We start from the raw sequence: 18,369 nt of genomic DNA on the forward strand, positions 1-18,369 counted from the left end.
TAATTCTCTCTTTCTCTCTTGCTCTATTTCGCAAGCTCGCTTCCCTGTCGCAGTGGAAAGTGGTCGGGATTAAGCCGCAAGTGGGCTTTATATCGTCGCTAATTCAGTTAATATCGCGTCGTTATCATACCCAGAGGACGAGGTGGCGGGTCCCACACTTTTAGCCTCTACCCAACCTCTCTTTTCCCTGGGACGGTTAGCCACCACCTCTCCAACAGGACTTTCGCGTTCCCGTGTTCTTGTGTGTACCCAGTGCTCGACTTCATTCGCATTAAACGATGCTAACGTGTAAAATTCACGGCTTGTGTATGTGCATCTGGGGCACGACAACGAGACGTACACACGTTGTAGCTTTCCTCGCTTTTGCTCTCGTGCCACTGTGCTCTTTAACTCTCGGACTGAATCCTCCCCTCGCTCTTGCGATTCCCCGCTCTCCTGGACTAATATATATTCTTGCACGTGTCCCATGTGGCAATTTCGTATCTCCTCGTTCGTACGTAACAGCCCCATAACTGTATTTACGTACACATCCTAATGTGATTGCACGTTAATAGATGCACCAGTTCTCTCGTTCAGAAATATGCCATATTTACGTGGGTTACTTGTTTCGTATGAGGGAAAAAAGCTTTTCAATTACGACGAAAGCTGGACGAGACGCTTTCGCATTATCTTGCGGCAAACCGAAGCATCTCCAATAATAATTCTTCTGACAGTTCAATTTTTTAAATGATTATAACGAAGCCTTGTTTAACTCCAGGAGCAGACAGCCGTTAGGGTGCGCGAATTATGTCGAGAGAAGTGAAATACTCCACGAAAGCTCCAGCTTCCCCAGCATATTATTCCCTCAATTGTGGCTCCCAGGCTGCTCAGTAAGCTGCCATTTACACTTGTAAATTGCGAGGATGGAAAATCCTATTGGATGTTTCCATTGGAAGCCACTCGTATGATGGCTTATCAATTCAACATGCCAACGATAAGGCGAAGAAAAAGCATTGGTCGTTCGACATAAAGGGGAAAAAATGCCTTCACCCTCGTACCGAGCACGCTATAAAAATGCGAATATTCCGGAAGGCATGAACTCGAAATGAATCTCTGCACGTTTTTTAACCATGGCTTATCACGGTCGCGACGTACGGAGAGTTTAAAAGAAGAGGAAAAATGGGCGAAAAGAGGGAGGCAAGGGGAAAATACTTCATGAGAAATATAAAGATGGGTATATCCGTGCAGCCTCCTGGTCGAGGTTTCATCGGAGAGTTCGTAACCAACTCACGTTTTTCCGCTGCAACCTCTCGCTTTTCGTTTATGGATTCTACTCGTGTCTCTCTTTCTCGCTCTCTCTCTCTCTCTCTTGCCTTTTGCTTGCCTCTCTTCTCGCCTTTTTTATGCTCTTTTCTTCTCGGCTTATTCATTTATATGTCCTAACCTCTGCTTCTATGGCTATCTCATGTCTGCCGCTTCTTCTCTAATATTTTATTTCTTCCCATTCCTTCTCCAGCTTTCTTACCTTCCTACCCAATTTAATAGCTACGTTGGTTAATGAAACACTCCGAGTAATCGAATTTATATGCTTGCACCTCGAATTGTCGAATTTTATAAATGAAGCATACATATTCGCATTCTTCCTCGGATTCACCAATTGAAATGGGCTTTTCTCTGTGCACTGGCCACCTTGTGATAAAATTGTTTCACGTTGATGCGACTAGTCAAACGAAATTCGGATCCTTGTGAGACGAGTGTACGAGAGAAGTTTTACGAGCCGCTGAACATACTCGTGTTGTCAGAACCACCGACTTGGGTAGCCCAGCTACGAGTTGGCTCGAGAACAGTTGATCATCCAAAAACTGATAGGGAAGCGTGCCCTTCAAATAATTATGAAAAAAATACGCGGGACGAGTAAGAGGATGAACATTTTTTCGAGAACCACGTTTTGCTGGGTGACACGTCAATATAACGTCAAAATAACTCGAGGCAAAATAACATACACAAATAACACACAACATAAATAACACACAACAAACATGACACACGACATAAATAACAGAAAAGGAAAATAACAACACGTAATAAGTGTATGGGGGAGACCGGGGCAAAATGTCCGATAAAGTGTTCCGAATCCATCCAACGATTCCGCACACACATCAAAAGATCTTTCGAACACGCACGGCGGCGATCGAGTTTGTGTATCGATTTCATTTTTATCGATAATTGAACACATAAATCGACCTATAATATTGACTATGCGATGATATCAATAATGGTGATAAAATTGATGTTATTTCGACATTTTATTTTATTTTATTTTTAAAATATGTTGTATCGGTGCTGTGTTATTTTTGCTTGTGTTGGCATTGACACTGCGTTATTATTACCAATGTCATTTTGACGTCATGTTATATTGACATCCTACCGTTTTGCTGTACTACAGAAAAATCAATAAATTCTATAACGTTATAATAAGAGGGAATAAAATGGAGGGAATGATGGACAGGAAATGGGCCGAGTTGAAAAATGAATGAAAAAATAATTACAACTTTTGGGTAGAATGGCATATCGAATAGAAGGAAAACAAAAGGCAAGGACTGTTCGACACGAAAGATAATTTGGGTTAGTTTCTCTTTGTTTCGATAACACTCGATACACGCGCACATTGAGAAAAGTTGACCACGAGTATAATTTGTTTAAAGCTTGAGTCGCCGCAGCGCCCACCAACGGCAACGGCAATTCGACCTATCGAGTGTTATTTTCCACGGTTCGATTCGTTTTGTTTGTCCACGAGCCACATAACAGCACCAGTACACTTTTGAACATGTACCTTTTTTGTACCTACCCCCGACATACCTTTTTGCGGAGGTTCCTCCGCTCGAACACCAGATCCGGTTGACCGGTAGTCCACGTTTTGCATTTGTCATTCGAGATTCCTTTGTTCTCGGGGAAAACAAAAACTCTGGGAGCCACACTCGATACTTCACTCGTGCTCTCTCCCTCACCTTTTCATTCCTCAGGGCAGTAAACTGGAAGCGGATACCATGGTTAGTATTCCTCTGTTCTCATTTGAAATATAATTACTTTTTGTACTAACCATTCAACTCGCTTTACGTACCATGTTTTTTGTCATCAAGTGCATCAATCCATCTGTCAAACCATTTCTCGAGCATCCTTCGATCCCCTAATTTTTCATAGTTTTTCCTCAATTTATTCTCGTCTCTTTTAATCTCCCTCGAGTCAAGCGCGATAACCCTCCGGATTAAGCTAGCCCGAAGATCAACGGTTGCAGCTCTTAGACCAACGGACATCTCTGACCCCTTCGAATCACCCTTTACTTTCCCTTGGCGTTCCCCCATTACGTGCAGCTCGCCCTGCAACGATTATCCTCGTCACCAGCAGCTTTTCCCATCCCTCCGATCTTCGAGCCCCTATTCTAATCCACGATTCTCACCGGAATGTTGCACGCTGTTTTTCTTTATTCGAATTGATATTTTGGTGGGTTCATATTTTTCGGAATGCTTCGACATTCCCGACATATTCGCTCGAATTGACAAGTCAACGCTAAGTCCTCGTGACAAATGAAACTTGGTGGATTCGGTGAAATAAAAATGGAGCAAAGTGCGAATTATCTTCTGTTTTTCATGAATTTGTGCAACGATTTTGTTTTTTATAAATATTCTCGAGTTTCCGTTTCGGTTAGCAGACTTTTCCATGCTTTTGTCTGAAGCTTTTTTCCATGCACTCCAGACTATTTGCGGGCCACTCCGTAACCTCGATGAGACTCTTTCGAAAATCAAACCGTCGACATTCCGTGCGAGAACGTATATAAAGAAGAAGAAAAAGAGAAAAGCAGCTACTGAGAGGGTTAGAGAAGTAAAGAGACAGATGGAGAGGGGGGGGGGGGGGGAGAAGGAAGGAGAGAGGAAAAAATTGCAACGAGTAGTATAACGGTGAAATGGGAAATGAAAGGCGGCGAGTACAAAGAGGAGAGCAGGAGAGTTTGCTTTCGACGGAGAGCTTGCTCTCGCTCTCTTTTTCTCTCGCTCTTCAACGCTCTCTCTCTCTCGCCCCTGCGCAAAAATAATGGCCGACGGATGCGCGTTCCCGTTGTTCCATTTTCATTCTTTTCACAATCCCCCCGTGTCCTCCTTTTTCTATCCCCTCGCCGCAGCCTCCCCTCTTCCGAACTTTCATTTTTACCTTAGTCTCTTTTCGTCGCGATTTCGAGGCTACTGGCGCGAGGATTTTCTTATTTACGCACCGCGCGCGTATCCTTCGAGTATGCTTGAAAACCGAAAATCGTGAAATATCCTACTCTTCGAAGATACGCGGGTAAATCCTCGAGGAAACGCTCCCTCCCGGCTCGCGGGATTCCGAGACGTTCGTCGAGAAAATTCGAGTTCATGGGAGGCGTTAAAAAACGGTTTTTTTCGTAGAATCCATCGAAAAATTGAAGCTCGGAGCGTCGGAAAAAATCGGGAGTTCTGGGCGCATACGAACTCTGTAAATCAACACGAGCTGAATTATAAGAACCGAAAGATCAGAATGAATCAACCACAATGGGTACAATAAGTTTTGGTTAACCGCAGCAAATCAGAATTTCCGGAAAGCACGAGCGCAATCTCATTTGCTTTCTCGGTCAACTCCATCGGGCCCCAACGCAGGGTTGGATTAGCGTTCGTGGGCGAAAATTTCATCGTTTCTCTGGACCGTTTCTCCTTCAAGTGAATGCTTCTCTGTCGGTTAGTTACCGACGGCGAAGACGAGATCACACTCTCTCCCTCTAGCTCCGTCGCTTTCTCTTTGTGACGAAGAGGACAGCCAAAATGTGGTTTTCCTTATACCATGCTCGGGGACTAGAGCGAATCGAGATGTAGCTGGAAAAAGGGCAAGAGGATTCTCGCGTGCCTGAAACCTCACGAAAGGCCGGAGGCAACCCGCTCTCACTTATACTGGATGCACTTGAACCGTGGGCAAATAGTGAACCAAGTTAACCTCATCCTCCTCCCCTTCGTCTTCTCGCTGCTACGGTACCTTCGTCCTTAACCCAGTCTCCGGCAACCTCAACCCTTAATTCCATTAGTTTTGAAATCTAACGCGTGGGAAATCGAGACAACCTAGATTTCATTGTGCTCTGTCTATAACTGCACTGCATTTATTCGTATGGGAGTTTCCATATAAAAGGAAACTGAATTTTTATCTGGAAGTTATGACAACTCATGAAAATGCGGATTATTTTCGAAAATTTCGAAAAAATATTAATTCTTTTTTTGATCCCACGCACTTTGAACCGATGATGAAAATATTTGGCTTATTTAACGAAAAATATAAAACGCTTTTTTTATGAGATGAAATTTGATAAGATTTCTTGGATTTGTTCGAATAATATTCAATATTTGAGAGACGATATTTCCTTCGTGTGCCTTGTTGACACGAAGCTACCCGTGTATCAGGCTCTATATCGCAGTTTTGAAATCGAACCTCCGAGGCAACACTGATTCTTGCCCATTCTCTCGTGGGTCTCTCTTCGAGCGTTGGTCGTATTCTGTACTTTGGTTTCTCTCGATCCCACGAGAATCGGGTCTTACTAGTCGCAGTAATGGATGAAGAATCTCCGCAAGCTTCGAACACAAGAGACGAAATTTCTTGACGTTGACACACTTGTTACGTGGCGGCTTTGCCGGAGCTCTTCACGTCCATCATGCCATTATTACGAGGCCAAGTAAACTTCGTTGAATAAATAATTTCCCAGCCGCTTTGACCTTACATGCACTTATGATGGGCGGAAAAATTGAAAAATTTTTTATTCAAAATCTTTAAACGCCATATTATCTCAAAATCGTCTTTTTTGAAAAATACCTTTGCGGCTGACACGATTACTAAAAAACTATTAATCAGATCCATACGAAATTTATACCACTTATTTATTATAATAATAGCCAAGGCCCGAACTAAGGATTTCGTATTTTGTTGGAAAAAAAAATTATAACAAAAAACCGAAAATTTAGCACCTCAAAAAATGAATTTCTTCGTTAAAACAGTCGCCATTTTTTTTTAAGTGAACATTTTTTACAAATCCTTTGTCAGGGCCCAAACTATTATTATAATAAACAAGTGGTATGCATTTGGTATGGATCGGATTGATAATTTTTTAGTTATCATGTCGCGACTGATGCTCAAAAAAAGGTGCTACTGGAATACAGCTGAGTTGTGCAATTTTGAGAAATTTTTTCATGAAAAAAATTGCAAAAGTACACGAACATGTGTACTAATGAATTTCGTTCACAGTTTTTCAATAAACATTTATTTTCTTTATCGAAAAAAAATCACGAAAATCACGTTATTTTGCCTGCTGCAAGTGTATATAACGCCTTAACTGGTACACTGAAAATTGTGATTTTATCAACGCGATGGAAGAAAAATCGATGCGAACTATTGTGAATTGGAGCATCGGTTAAAAAAAAAAACATCTTTTTCCACGCAGTCTACGCAAATTCGGAAAATACAGTCGTGAATGCAAAACGATAAAAAAAAAATTGATTGTTTTTAATAAAAAAATCCCTCTTTTCAAAACAATCAAATCGGTATATTGGAGTTTAAAAAAAATGATGAAAAAAGTATTGCATCTCCCAGTAAAAAATATTTTTAATTGAAAAAAGAGAACGTACATTTTGGCCCACTGGCAGTGACGGCCAGTCCGACCACGTTCTAGATTTTCGGTGCTGATACTCGTGAGATCGGAGGTCCCGATGCCACACATCTCAAGGGTATAGCAAAAAAAAGGTAATTTCCATCAACCTCCACCTTTTCGCCATCGGTGCGAGCCATACCAGAAGCAGCAGCAGGAGTAGCAGCGAGATAGCAACGAGAGTAGAAGGGAGGCATCATATGCTTTCCTTCTGTTTGGAGGCAGATGCGCTAAATAGCCCGAGGAGAGTCTCGGAGCTTACCTACAGCCGCTTATTTCACAGCATCAGCTCACGAGAATCCCTCACCCTTTTCTTGAGCTTTCCGACCCGAGGGCCTTCGGGTTAAGCAAAGAGGCGTTGTATGCGCTCTGATATCGTCATACCAGATGGAAAAAAATCTCTGGCGCGGAGGAGTTAAGAAAAAAGCGCCCCTTAAATGGGCACAAAAAAATCAAGTGAAATAATAAAAACGTACAGGCTGCACCTCCGACCAGAGACACAAACTATATTTAAAGGCAGCCCATTTTTTAACTCTGCAGCTTTCGTACTCTATTTTAAACTGCCAGAAATTTTTCATCTTACAAATCACCGTAACAAATTCTTCCTTTCATTGTCCTAGGACTCAAATCGTTTCGCTTTAAAAAAGAGACTAATAAATGCCATCAAATTTGCGGGTTTCCTAGATTCGAACGATACAGGAAGGAAATAAAAGAAAATAATTGTGTTTCTGTTGCAGTTCCAGTGAAACACACTAAGGTATTCCTTTCACGAGCCCGAATATTCTACGAATAACTGATTTTAAATAACAGTAATACCTTAATTCTGCCTGAACATAGTTTCCAATCGAATTAAAACAAAAGCTGTCGAGATGATTTGGGGGATCCCAGAGCAAACAATTCAATCGTGCGTTACAATATATTTATTCCAAAAGTATTAAGGGGCACGTTTGAAAAACTTTCAAAAACGTTACATTTTATGAGCACGATAAAAATCATCCATCCGAATGTGTTCCGCTTCTTCCTCCCCTCGCGAACCAGGGTCCAGTTCATTTTTGTTCGTCGAGAATGCTTCGCACGAGAAAAATGTGTCCATTAAAATATAATTTATGGTAGCGAGAAAAAATAGCATGAAAGTTATTTTTTTATTTTTTTATTTTTTTTTGGAAGCGAAGGGGCGGAGATCAGATTTGTCGTGTTCGTATGATACGCAAGCTCATCTATTACAGTTAACCGTGTATCGTTGTGTTGGAAGTTGCCAGGGTCTGGTTCTCATGGTGGAAACGAGTTTCCGGCTGCGCGGTGCGGTCACTGTATACGATTCGAGCTGGTCTCCACGACGAAATTACGAACATCGTACGAAATCTACTGGCCGTGTCCGACTACCGGTGTTCGTACGGTGATTTCATCCCTCTGACCCCTTCGACCCTTTCCCCGGGCTCTGGCACAGTACGCCATTCCTTCGTGAGCCTTTCCAGCATCCTCCGCGTTCCGAATCTATCCGCCAAGCTTTGCTACGTTTGTGAGGACCGTTCCGCCCTTCCAAGGACGGGAGTACGCTCTCCTCGTTGCTCCCAATCGTACGAGGAGCTCTTTTTCGGATTTCTGGACTTTTCTAACCGGTTCTTTTCTCCCAATGTGTGTTGTAGCTTCAAAATTCATGCGAGGAACGGTTATTTTTGGAGTGTTTTTTTTTCATCCTCATTTTTTTCCTTCCGCTTCACTAGAATTCGTGATTTTTCCAACAGTTTCGTCCCTACTTTGCTTAGCATTCCTACGACCTTTCATTCTCATTCATTTTCCCACTATCAACGTTCCCAGGCAAATATCTACGAGGAAATGGCCCTGTTTGACCTCATACGGGCTTTACTCACTCGCAAAGAACTTTCCGCTGCAGATTCAACTTCGAATATGTGCCATACGTACATCTGGAGACAGAAACTCTAATTTCTGGTTGCCCAGTTCCAACCAGATCTTGCTCGGTGTGCTCGTTCTACTGAGACTCCATTTTCTGCATTCGCTTACTGTCATTTTCGAAAGAGAAGATTCGAAGGCTAGAGATGTCAGGAGGGTTCTACGTCGATTTTTTAATTTTAGATAAAAACATGAATTATCATTAAATCAGAAAACAACGAGTACAAATTTCATTATAAACAGAGTGCCAGCTGAATAACAAATCCTGCCAAACGAATGCGCACTTTTTCCTGAAAACTTAATTAACGACATTTAAACACGGTACGAGAATGTCCGATTATTCGAAATAAATTGATTAAACGAATCGGGAAACGAGGTCAAGTGACCCTTTCTTTTTCGACAACGAGCGATGCTTGTAATTATTAGCAAATACTTCATTGCGATTGGGAGTGATGCGGGCGTCATTTTCGTGGACCCGTATTTATTTCTGCCGTTCTCCAGTTTCACTGGATTCCGTTACATTTGTTAATTTCCTCGTGGGTCTATAATTAGCGACAATTGAAAGTGAAGGCTCTACGTGAATATGAGAATTTCTCATATTTTGCAACTTCTGACTCGTGAAAGAGTACATTTTTGGTACTACCTTAAACGGCTGTAGAGTCGAAGAAATCAGTTCTAATGTGCATGCTGAAATATTCACTCGGGTCTGATCAATGCGGGCTTTACCCACTGGCGCCGGGCTTCGCAAAAATCGATTTTCCCTACTCACGCTTCGGGTTATCGCTCGAAACGGAATATTTTTTGCTCTTTTCTCTCTCCCTCTCTCTCTCTCTCTCTGCCTCGCGGAACACGATCGTTCCGTGAAAACGAACGATAGATCACGCTTGCACGCTGCTTGTTAACTTTTACCGTGTGAAATCGTCGTTTCATTCAACCAATGACGCGCTTTATGCCTCATATGTGGACACACGTGTGTGTATACCTACATAGCGATGCTAAGCTTAAGTAAAATCGACGGGTCGTTAATTCTTTCAACCCCTCGAGGGGCGTCGGTCGAAGTTCTATTTTAGCTGCGCTCCTACGAACTATGAAACTGTGTATAGCGCAGCGTCATCACGAGCTGATAAATCAATCGAGAGTCAAATATTGATCGATCAGTTTTAGCTTGATACAAATGCGAGTGTAAAAATGGATGGTCGGGAGCGATGTCGATTTTTTTCTTTACCAAAATGTTGCAAGAGATTTCGTCTAATTTGACACATTTTTTCATCCCATTTTCTTCGATGATTTCACAAATAATTATTAGTTTATGAACTCGAGGCATTCCCAGAGAAAATAACGAGCATAATGGCCGCTGTCGCGTGTGATTCTTCGTTTCATACGCGGACTGACGTCAGAGTATCCGCTTATCGGTACCTTGTCAACGCGTTGGTATTGATTGTAGCAGATAAACTCCTCCTATGTGAAATATTCCAAAATTTCTGCGACGCGCGGCAGCCATAAACCAGACGAAAATATCCAGAAACGAATGTTTGATCAGGCCCCAGATCGCCGGCTACGGGTCCAGAAAATTTTCCAAATTTTCCAAAGTACAGTCGAGCGTGGAGTAGCGAAAATCCCCAGAATATTTTACGTTACATGAAACAATAAAATGAAAAAAAAAAAAAAAAAAAAAAAAAAAGAGAAAAATTCCACGATTACTTAACCTCGTAAAGTGTCGAAACCTAATTCAATTTTGTCCACCAAATTAAATATCGATGCAGACCGAATTTTAATGCGAAATTATCCGAGGAAAAGTCACATTCACTTTCGTTTGTGATGGCACGAGGAAAAAGGTGAATAAAAAAAAGCAAAATCACCTCACCCATGGGAGAAAATGAAAAAGTGCTGCATTCACCAGTGACGCCCCCCCCCCCCCCCCCACTCTTGCCCCATCAAAGTCCATAATTTATACGATCATAGATGTAATCGGATCTGAATATTCACAACTACGCAGCAACTTTATAATTACCAAGTAAATTACCTGGTGGCGAGAGATTCGCGTGCCAACCACCAGCTGAACGCAATATACAGTGTGGCCATGCCGCATGTATATACACACGTATATATTTACGTTTGTATAAACGAGTACGTACATAATATATGTCCACATAGCAAATATATACATACCATTATCCCTCGAGAGTAAGCCAAGAGGGTTTTTGCATTTTTAGAGGGTACATACTAAGCTTTCAAGTATGGTGATTATATCTATGCTTTAGGCCACCCTCCGAGTGTGGGACTGTGGGACGAAAAACAACGCAGTCATCCACCTCCTTCTTGAGACGAGTTCTCACTCTGCCTTTTCACTATTTCGATCTTTTTTGACTTGTGGCCTGACAGCATTTTTTTATTTCGCTGTGATTCGTTCTTTCTTTCGATCGTACTCGGGCGTGAGAAATTTATAATGAGAACTTTTGAGAAAACGTGTCAGTGTGTCGTTTCCTCAAACACTAGACAGTAGATCATGCTGTTTTTTTAAGTTTTTCTTCAGAAGATACTCTAACACTGTGTTTTTTGAAAATCAAAATCGTAAGAACCGCTCTCGAGTTATTTCGATACACATTTTTTGTTTGACGATTACCATGCGTTCGGTTGGAGAAACCATAGAACTTTAACTTTCAATATCTAATAAAGTATACGAACTACTTTTTTTTATCGATTAGGGGATTCTGATTTTTCAACACTTATTTATTTTGTGGAACTTTGATAAAATACCCATTCATTATTCTCTCAAGCCCTTCCGACGAGATTCGTCATACTCATTAATGTTTATGGTATTCTAATGACTCTGCTCGCTTGAACGATTTATACGGGTAAATAGAGAATGTTGCACGACTTTGTAAGCTTCTGAAGCTCTGATGGAAGTACGGCTTAACAACCGGAGCCTTCACTCGATGTTTCGTCGGTTATGATGCAGCACTCCGCCGATCTGAATCTTCGATAATAACCGTTGTTGATTCCATTTTTTATGAGAAAAATTCGATGGCAATATTTCTAGGAAAAATCGTGCACAATTCAATCGAACACGCGGGATGAAAAATAGAGTCGCATCGAAAAGTGCGGGAATAAATTTTCGTCCAACTCCTACAATCGCGAATGCTCGTTCAATAACTCTCGCACATAACTTGGCTAAACATTATTGTTGAAGATCGAAGTATTTATCGCACAGCAAAAATCTAGCTCTCCATTAATCTCTCAAATTTCCGCACTGTCCTTCGTCTTTTCCTTGGACTCGTATCTTCATCTTTTTCTTCGGCGTAGCCAGGTGAAGCTAAATTTATTGAAAATTAAGGCCGATTTTATCGTGCGGAAAGTTTCCAATTTTCCGTGCTCACTCCGCGCTTGCTCTCCCGCAAGAGTGAGGTTTTTCGGAGTCGTGCCGCATCATCGCGGAGCCCCACCGAGCCACTTCACGATTCAGGGAATATTTGTGGTCCACTTGGACAATGCAGTCTTTATCATTTTTCATCTTTCTCATTCTTCACAAATGAATCTCACGATCTACTCGCATCAGTTTAATTGGAAAAATTCTCTTGCAGAATTCGGCTCCACGCATCTTTGAAAATCGCCAAACACAACATCGATAAAACTGAATGCTCGAGCTGTTTTGACGAAGGAACTTTATCTGCAGAGAAAACGTTTTAGAAAGTTTTTTCGTTATGACAAATAACAGAGCGCTGTCGCATCATTTCAATGCTCGCGTTTTGAAATTCCTGGGATTAGATTCGGTTGCATTGAGCAACTGTCATCGGGCACTTGTCAGTCCGCCATCTGTTTTATTCGTTCAATTCCTGCGATCGGCCGATTTTCTGTTAAATATTATCGCTGATAAAAACAAAAACAAATCACACTACGGAGTAGGAAATAAAATGACGAAAATCGAAATTGAAATTCGGCTTTTCTTCTCATTCCCTTCGAATGAAAAAATTCAAGTCGAATGCCCTTGTGCCACTTCGTACGTTTCTTTCGATCGGAAAATCATAAAATAGAATGTAACTCAAGAAAAACGAAGAAAAAAACGAAAATAACGACGGGGGAGAACTAAACGAGATACGAGCGCATAGACCCGGTGTGTTCTCCACTCTGATTCGTGCATTCTCGTGCCAGGTGGATGGCATGTAGAAAAAAAAAGAAAAATCTTCCTTACGAGCTCAGTCTTAAAGATGAACTTGCCGAAGTCCGTAACACAGGTGGACTCTCCGATCTCATATACCTTTCAATTGTTCCCGAGTAACTTTCGTTTCGGTTCAAAAGTGTACCCACACGGTCCGGACGTTGAGAACGTTCTTGTACTCAACCCGGAGAAATCGCAATTGAAATTGCACTTTTTCTCTTTTCCCCCCGACCTTCTTATGTCCTCCTTCCGTTCTCCTCTCTTTCCTCAGGCTTGATATGAAATTTCAATCTCTCGATGAAGTTTATCGGAGAAAGTCCTCCGCAAAGTTTGCCTCTCCATCATTTTGGGGAAACAGCGTATATCAAAAGAGAATTCAAAATTTATTTCGACCAGATGTTACTGTGGAATTCGCAATGAAACAAAAACTCTCCTCGGATTTCTAATCTTTTTTTTCATGGCATTAAAAAGCTCGAGCTCGATATCGTGAATTTAAAACGAACGTACAAGAGCATTGCAACATGAATGGATGCATCCAAGAAAATCGATTCGATTTAAAAAAAAAAGAAAAAAAACATTAAGGGGTCTACCCTAATTAGACCGACAAAAAAAGACTATTTTTACGAATTTTTTTGAACGGTATAAATTATAAATACGAATATAAAAAGTATTAGGCTTGAAAAGTATACTCTTAAAATACACAAAATTTTTTTTTATATTTATTTTTCGTCATTTTTTCGATTTTTTCGATTTTCGAAAAATTTGAAAATTTTCGAATCTCGGAATTTTTTCATGGTCTACTGCCTTCGAAATTTTTTTTTTTTTCGGTCATTACACTTTCGTCTCATTTGACTCAGAATCGCGTGAAACGTGTTTCGAACCGATCGTGGGAGGTCATTTTTTCGATTTTTTCGATTTTCGAAAAATTTCAAAATTTTCGAGACTTGGAATTTTTTCATAGTCTACAGCCTTCGAAAATTTTTTTCGAAGAATGGATGATCGGAGAAACAAAAAATGGTTTCAGATTCAATAGGTAAATGGCTATAGCGCGTATCATAAGATTTTTGATTTTCTCAAAAATAACAAGATGGCGGCCATTTTTCCAAAAATTACGAAAAAGCACATTTTTTCGTCGTCTTTTGCAAAAAAAATAATAGTTCCGCTCAAAATTTCAGAATTCGTATAATATGCGCTATAGCTAGTCATAAAGAACACGTGGCAAAATTTTGGTAAGGATCGGTTGAATGGTTTCGGAGATTTGATCAACGAGCCGTCCAGAAACGTAATTTTGAGAAAAACGCGTTTAAATAAAGGCAGGTACGCGGTACCGCACTGCTGGCCCGTGCGTGCTAGCGCGCTCAGACAGCCGAGTAAACTTCGCTGAAAAGTGCACTTGGACAGCTCACATCTTTATAAAATTTTATATATTATACTTTTAAATATGTATACTTTCGAAAAATGCATTTAAAAAAAATCGATTTTTTGAATATTCTAATTAGGGTAGACGCCTTAAAAAGCAATGTCATTGCTGCGATGTTGCGAAGGCGAAGAATAAAAAAATGTTTAACGGAATATTTGACGTTATTTTTATCATGAATCTATTTAATCTCACGATAGTTTGATTAATTTATAAAATTTATCGTGAATCCGTGTGAAAGCTACAGCAAGTCAAAGTGCAAAATTACAAATGCAATGTGAGCTCACATCGATCGGTAAGATAGAACGAGATAGAAGGGGGAAAACTCTTGAATTTATACAAAGAGGGAGTCGAGAGATGTGTACGTTTATACGCAAAACAAGAGAGTTTCAGTAACGCAATTGAAACTTTCGTAAGCAACTATGGGGAAACGATATTATCTTAAAACTGTCGGAGCATCTGTTGGGCAGCAAAGTTATTCGTGCACTTCAATACACTGCGCTGCGAGATGCCTCGCGGTTTAATAGGAACTCGACGAACTTCCCTTGAGGTTAGAGCCAAGTTTCTGTTTTACCGACCGAGAACGCATTGGTAACTTGACCTTTGTGTTATTCACGATGTAATTCCCGGTTGTTCCTGCTTCGGGGCTGCCACCTTTTTCATCAAAATCTCATCACTCTATTTGCGGTTTTTCCTAGTTTCGAAATATTCAAAAATACTGACATGAGTTCGCTGCTCGAACTCCGGCGAGTGAATAAACCGAGATATTCGTCATTTTCACTCGAATTCCATCATTTATTATCGATAACGATTTCAACGCTTAAAAAAACCTTAAAAAATTCGTAAGAACAAAAATCCCTATGAAAGACGATTTTTACATTTTTTCCAATTATATCAGACAAAATCTGTTTGAAAATATGAAAAAAAAAGCGATGAAATATCGAGCGAGCTTTTGGAAGGTTCGTAAATCTCAACAGTCTCTCGCGATGTGATAACCCGCGTCAAATTGCCGGATAAAAAAACTCGCCCCCTCGTCAGTAAGGGATCGTGAATCGCGACGAGGAGACCCAAGGGGCAGCGTTTCTCTCGTCTCGATTTCCACCCCAATTCCTCTTTCGCGGTTTCCTTGCCTGCTTTCCAAAGTCCAAACTCCATCCTCTTGTCATCCACCTCCTTTTTTTCATCTTCCTGCTATTTCCTCTGCGTATTTTTCATTCTATCCAATCTTGGTTCGCCAAGCCTCTCGGTGTACTGTTCGCATAGAACGCAAATTACTTAGATCCGTTCTTCCAACCGAACGAATGAAAACTCGCTGTACGAAAATATCGAGCCACCGGCATTTTGCACAATGAAAATAAACGTTTTCATATTGAATTATTTCCAATCCGTGTGATCCGGAATCGAATGAATAATCGAACCTCCAGAAAACATAAATATTTACACTGGAAAACAAAGTTCTCATCCATCTTCAACAACGGACATAATTTCTCGATGAAAAACATGAGAATACAAGCATCCACATTTTTCCATCTCTGCGTCGCGATATCGTACGATTATTACAGATTTTTTGTTATATACATTCACCACCGATGAAAAGCTCGCCTTGTTCGAGCATATCGTTCGAACAACGTTCATGGATCTCTCGAATGCAATCATATTCACGTTACTTTGTGGATGTGTGTCAACTTTTCTCCTTGCGTGCCCTCTTCCAAAGTTCTTCCAGGATGTATAAATGTATGGCTAGAAACACGAGTGAACGACATTTATATAGAGGTGTGTGTGCGGCTAGAGCTCCGCTTAATCTCTCACGGTGATTACACTCCGAGTGGAAACTATCGGCGCAGAGAAGCAAGCCCGTTAATTACACTGCGACGATGAGAAACCCGCTGGAAAATATCGTTTACCTCTGCCGCCTAGACAAGACGACTGGCGCACGTTTGCAACGTTATGCTTTACAAGCTCGTAAGCTCCTTGAGGATCGTGTAAAAAAAGGAGCAACTTTCGCTTCCTTTCGCAGTGTGACAAATGAGAGAAAAAAACGGAGACTACGACAGCGCGATAATTATTGTAATTACTTTGAAGCGCGTTCCAGAAACATCGACACTTTCCTTCAAGTACTTGCAGTAATTGGGGTGCATTCATTTTGCACTAATTGTAATGATCGATGTCAAGTGGAGCATCGAACTGAATTTCCTTTCGCGATGACTTTGGGAAGGAGGGCGAAAGGATGTTTACGATTCGGAAGATCAAAGCGATCGTTATTCCACTCTCAATGCGCATGATTAAAAAACAAATCGAGGACAAACTTTATAAAGGATTCCGGGGATTTTTACTCCAATCTTTTCACAAACACAATCTCGCTCTCTCAATTTTTCTTCCCTCTGCACTGTATCCGTACATCTGCACGTTCGTTCCTTTCTGCTGTACAAAGTACACATGGAAAAACTTCGAAAGAACCCGAACCAGGTGAATCACGAAACGCGAATGCCTGACTTTTCGTCCTCGAGTAAAACGCAATTTTCCACTTTCAGGTTTCCCCGCGTTCACCGTCATCACGAGGAAGCTCTACCTATCCATTCGACAAAAAGTCAATGTACGCGGAGTCGTGAAAATACGGGACGAAAATGCATAAAATCATTCCCTTTCTGAAGTACATTCGAGGATGAAATTATTTAGATAAGGAAAACTCTTTGCTTTTGAAAACACGTGAATCGCTTGCCTCCGTCACATTTCCCGGTCGATTCATCGTGCGATGATATCGATTCTCGACTCCGGACTCGACATTTGTACAAACTTTTATTCACATCCAAAGAAGACATAGAAACGAAATGGAGCACTTGCGAATCTCTCAGGTAGAAGTTCAAATTTCAGGAGGACTGAAGAAAACTTATTGAGGAATCTTGTCGAAATTTTTTCCCTCGTTACAAATAGCCGAGTCGCATCAATGAATTTTTTCTCAGGTGACCATCATTTCTGTTTCGCGTCGACGAGGCCTCCCCTTTTCTCCCAACCCCAAGCAAGTGTTTCCATGGCCACTGTAAATATACTTATATGATAGAATTTCGCTCCCCCTCGTGCGATATAAACGCACGTAAATATCAGAGACTTTCTTTGAAACGAGGAAATGGAAGTTCTCCGTGACATTATAAGGTTAGTCTTCGGGCATCATCGATCACCCCGTCAATCGTGCAGACTGTGACTGAATTTTCCATCGGAATCTCTTCTTTTCGTATATATTCACAAACGATATGAGCCATCAGTTTTCCCATCAGGGTCCTTCAATTTCATTGGCCGTATGGGAGCAGGACAGATCGCGGATGAGAGAAGGAGAAAGAGCTCGAGGAGTTGGAGCTGCACCAGCTTGGGGAATTTCTAACGAAGAAAATCCTCACGCATTACCCACAAGCGGAGCTCCGAACTTATACACGAGGGAACGTGAGAGATGATAGTTTGTGATGAAATCTAATGCGATTTTAGGGATTCAAGTGGTGAAATTTCTGATTTCCGTGTCGATCCACGTGACTACTTCTCTTCGAATCCATGATCCGTATAGGAAAGCATGTTTCTCATCTAGCTCCACAAATACGCTTGCAAGTCGAGCATGCATTCCAGTTCGAAAAATCGATTTGTGTTATTCCAACAAAAGCACTCGGAACGGTATTTATGAAAATTGTTTCCGAATGTTTAACGTTCGGAATATGCTTCGACTCGAGTGACGATGAAGGGATTTGGTTTTTATTCGTTCCACTCGATATGAAACTGAGCCCGCTCCAATGACCGTCATCTTTCGAGCAAGAAGTTGAGAAAAGCTGTAAAAGTAGCTTGAAATTCCGCATGGGAATATAGTTATAAATGCAGTAAAATAGTTCATTTTAAAAAAGACACAGAATGACCGCTTTTCCAAGTCGTTGATAGCGATAAAGGTCATTCTCTATTTTTAACCTGGTCCAGCTCAGCCTACGTTTGTTCTTACTTACCAAAGATTAATGGTTTTGTAGCACAGGGGTGCGGATTATACATGAAATACACCCGAGCATACGTTTCGAGCGCTTCCCCACTATCTCTCCTTCGCCATGGTGACTATCCCTAGTTCGCTCTTTATCTTTTCGTTCGTTTATCTCACGCTCTCTGCCTCCTTGTCTCTTGTATTCTTCTTTATTTGTTTCGCTCTCACTCGCTCTCTCTTTGCTCTCACCTCGCCAGTCCCTTCGG

The sequence above is a fragment of the Venturia canescens genome, chromosome 9 (assembly GCF_019457755.1).
Source record: "Venturia canescens isolate UGA chromosome 9, ASM1945775v1, whole genome shotgun sequence".
NCBI lineage: Eukaryota > Metazoa > Arthropoda > Insecta > Hymenoptera > Ichneumonidae > Venturia > Venturia canescens.